The sequence below is a fragment of the Acanthaster planci genome, linkage group LG19, assembly GCF_054643075.1.
Source record: "Acanthaster planci isolate LZ-2023a linkage group LG19, COTS_SCS, whole genome shotgun sequence".
Taxonomy (NCBI): domain Eukaryota; kingdom Metazoa; phylum Echinodermata; class Asteroidea; order Valvatida; family Acanthasteridae; genus Acanthaster; species Acanthaster planci.
The window spans coordinates 11,705,174-11,710,003 of NC_141795.1; positions in this window are offsets into that span (position 1 = coordinate 11,705,174).

The following is a 4,830-nucleotide window of genomic DNA, read 5'->3' on the forward strand; positions in this document are numbered from 1 at the left end:
CCCAGTGCAAATTTCCCCGCTCTAAAAATACCCTCGCCCATTGATAAGATCTGCTACGTAGCACGACCTTCAACTTAATGTACTAAATATTCATACCAGGCGGAAATATACTGAGCGTTGATTGGTCAATTGGAGGGCCCACACCATATATGGAAAGCGGGCGGCATTTCTGGCGTGTTACTTCCGGAGCGCCGGAAGAGATTTTTATGAATGAATGCTGCCGTGAATAGGCCACGTGCTCGTGACGACACAATTGCACTGGATAATAGGGGTGCGTTGTGAATAATGTAGCCTGAACATTTACAACTGCAGAGGGATGTATCAAGTTACCCAATCGTAGTGTGGCGCTCAAAGGAAATACACAAAGAAGGGTCTTTAGCCTATTGGAAGGAGTTTCCAGACAAAGCAAGATTTTCTTCGAGGAATTTTAATCTGTCTGCTATAGTTCAGTATACCTTGGTATTTATTCCAAGACTACGTTGCTATTTTCGGTACACATAAACGAGTTTCCTTGGAATTGGAAAAATAACAGTCAGGAAATTTGAAAATTTGCAAAGAAGTGCCGAACACGATATCTTGAAATACTTAAATCCGTAAATAAGCAACTGCCTGAAAAAATACTGACAAAGGACCTGTAATGTTTATTTGAGTCCTTCAGTTTACACGTGTGCCAAATCCTTCGAAGAGAATCAGCTACATAATAGTGTGGCAAGAAACTAAAGAGATAAAACTGATTCGCTTGCACCACCCACCTTGTTCCTGGCTATTAAGAATAAGGTTAAAGTGTATGTCATTGTGAGTCCAATTTTGTATTTGCTGCTACCGAATCACTTTTTCGTTTCGTTTTTTTTTTTTATTTTATTTTTATTTTTATTTCTATTTTTTATTTAGTTTTCGCCGCAGTGAAATAATTTGCTCATTTCTTTTTTACAACGGTTTTACTCAATAGATGGCAAGTAACTTGTTCCCCAAATTCTGATTGTCCGAGAAGCCATTTTTATGCCACCAACTGAAACCTCGTCCTGAAAGTTTCTGAAAAACATTATATCGATATTCTGTGTCCTTTTTTTTTTTACTCTATACAGTTTTTATTCCCTCGTTTTCCACATTGGCTTTTCCCCTGAGAATGAAGCACACATGGAACTCCTCCATGTTGTTTTCCAGATCATTTACCGAGTGGAAACTCTGATATGAAATGTTTATCAGATTCACTGTCATTGTGATCTTAGAACATCTATAGTCAGAACCCAGCGAGAATAAAAGTTAACAACCTTCAAGTTGTGCCGACTGGCTGTCCTGTTCAACTGGCAGCGTTGCTGGTTGCCCGGATTTTGCCAGACTAGCTGCTGTGTGTACTGTGTTGACTTCACACTATTGACTGAATACACACGCCGCAAGCTAAAAACTTCCGTTTGGCTATCGGACGCTCAAAAACCGTGTGCCGTGCCAATGAAGTCTGATAAGTTCACCAAATCGGTAATTGATATATAGCCACTCATACTCCAAGTAATAAATTTCCACAGTGCCCTTAAAAGGGCCTCGCCTAAGCCAATGATTCAGCCAAACCTCGAACAAGAATATTAAAAAAATCACCCATTGCTTCAACATTTGAGCCATCAGCGTTAAATGTGTAAGATGTTACCAAACGAACAGGTGAAATATTTTTTTCATAGAACACGCACACGCAAATATATAAAATAAATCTACTCACCTAGAAACAACGTTTTGGCTTTATATTATCGTTAGAAACAACTTCAAGCTATAATAGGCTATATTTTACAGAATCGAAACTTGAAATAACGAAAGAATCCACTAAATATGGGTTGACTAAAATCACACAAGACGTGTAACGAGCGCTACTCCGGCCAGATACTCCACTTTTTTGCTGATGTCAACTATAATTTAGCAAGATGACTTTGCAATTAATGTGAGCAAAACTTTTTCTTATTGTTGAGAAGGAGTTGTCTTCATTTAGCACTAAAAGTGTGATATTTATCAAGCTAGTATAGGTGTCTGTTACAGTTTCTAAACACTTGTCGGATTCTTACGCGAGCCCTTTTAGCCTTCCCTACGTCACCGGTGCAGCGAACAAAACCTATTTATTTGCAGACAGGCGAACTGATAAGGTAACGTTCAATGAGAACTATTTACAATTTGTTGAACTTTGGTTCACGTGTGGTTGCTCAGGGGTTCTTCCGTTGCACGAATCACGTCTTCCCTGTTGACTAGAGGGACATAAACTGTTAAATTTCCTTAGCTATTTTTTATTTGAAGTCTGTTAATCACTTTACAAATGGAACAATTATCATCTGAAAAGATTAGCAAAATCAGCCTGTAATCCAGTCCTTTTTTTAATCGAAATCTGTTTAGTGATGAGGTCGTCTTACACAAATTTAACAAAAATCTACCTTATTTCATCATAGTCCTAAATAATACATTAATGACTGTTATCGAAATAATGGCTACACTATCACATTTGACACGATACCTCAAACGCCATCTTTTAGGTTGAAATTAACGGACGTCAAGATCTTCGTACCTGAGTCAACATCCAGGAAAAAATCCACCTGCAACCATTTTCTTTATTCGTGGATTTGTGTTTAGGCTATGGCTTTTGGTAATGTCTCTCTTCTAACTTCCTTACGTTGGTCAATGCCAAAAACTTTCTGTACAACGACTCTGCAACTACATGTACATGCACAAGTATTAGGTGGTACAAACTTCGGATAATTATACAGGTGACAGAAAAAACACAATACATGTACACAATCACGACTAAAAAGATCCGATAACCTAGTGTACTTCATCACTCAAACGACAGGGGGTGCAGACTACTAATTCAAGTGAGAATTTCTGGCTAACTCATTAGCATTAAAAGTGCCCCCGCAGTATCTTTTGAAAAAGGGGATTGTTTGGCCCCAAAAATGATGAGATTGTTTCCTAGGATCAACCCCCTGGATCTTTAAACTTTCATATGAGAGCAGAATGGCTAAAAACTACGGTTGCAAAATGGTCCTCACTGCCCGAAAATGTTGAGAGTTGCCGCTTGAAAATTGCTGTAATCAGACTTCGGAAAAATCACTTTTCGGGGTGATTTTATTTTGTGGGAATAATTAAAAATGTAATTTGTTAACCCACAAAAAAATTGAGAGATTAGTGCCTAGACAGTAATTTAATTTGTGTTTCAGAAGTCTCAGAGATGTTGGCATGCATGTTATTGGGCCCCGAATGGTGCAGATTTTACATTATTTTCAATGGGGTTTGAATTAGTCGACTGTACCGTAGGAGAGGCAGACGCCTGGTAGCCGTGTCTCACCCCTTCACCCTGTTCAAGTGCCGGTGTTAGCGCACGGCGAATGCTGTCTCTTCAAACCCTTGCATTTCTTCTCAACTCCTTTTCGTGTATAAAGCCACTTGGCCTTTTCTTGAGAGAGATTAATACTGAGAATATCAATTTTGGAAACACTGAATTATAATTGTATGATATAGAGAACACTGGAATTGCTTCTACACCATTACTTAGATAAAGCGCTTACCATTTAAATGTGCGGTTGTTTGGGGTTTTCCAAATTATAGTCAGAGAAATGAGAGAACTTCGTCCACAGCGAAACACATCCTAATTTTTGTGAACGTTTTAGTTACGTACCATATCGTTTACCCATTGTACCTGTTCTTGTGCATAAAGAGATTGGAAAGCAAAATCTTGTTTTCACGAAATCTGAAGACCCGTAGTCTGATCACGTGCATTATTGCCCTGTGCTATCTTTATGAATGACTTCTCGACTTTGGAACCAGCCATCACACTGTTGTTTATTTTTTCATACGACTTCTTTCTCATATTTATTTTACTATATTATTATCTTCCGTTATCACGTGAAGATTTGCTTCGTATAAGGTTTCCGTTCAAGAAACTATAAACTATCATGCCAAATTATGCCATCGTTGACTGGCAGTCCGAACAAGATTCAGGCCTTTTCTTATTTACGGAAATTATTCAATTCATCCAAAGAAACTCGCTAGAAGCGTTAAACTACTGTGGTTCTAAACTCTGAAGGCGGGGGTCTTTCGTGAATCGATAAACGATTTGTTTTGCAAACTTTAGTTTGTAAGGATGTCAATGGTTCGTGAGATTCAGAAGTTTGAAGTGTTTGTCGTTGCTCAGATCTGTTGACGTCATAGGCTATTCCAGGCTAGACTTTGCGGCCCGTTCAGCTGTCAGAGCAAGATATCGTTGAAATTTGGACATCCACGTGGGTTTCTTCTTTTGGGGCCTCTATTACAGTGAATCCTTGTTTAACAGGACAAAATTGATGACAACCAGAATGAAATCCGTATGATTTTAAAATTTCGTAGGTCTAACGTCAGTACGTATACGTCCACAGAAACAACAAATAAGTATTATGTAGAAGTTACTTGTCCGAAGTCGTTTGTTGTTTGCTTTAGTATTTCCATGATTAACCTTCTTTTCTTTCCAGACATGGAATTTGAGCGACAGAAAATCTGATCTTCAGCTTTCATTTCATCCGTCTTGTTTTGTGTAAGCAAAGAAATATGTCCTTCAGCCGACTTTCCTTGCTCGTAGAACCGAAATCATCGTGTTCTCGGGTGAGGCCAATTGCACTCCATAGCCAGAACCAAACTGCACGTCCAAAAAGGCGAATGAGAAATGAAGACAACTGTGGTCGAATTTCTAGTTATTTGTGAAAAATAGAAAGCGGATGACCGATACATTGGTCTTAAAATAAAGAACGTACCAGGTGACCTCTGGGAACTACGTTGGCGCTGCGATACTTTTCTTTACGTTCACTTTTGTGTATTGGGTTCGAATCC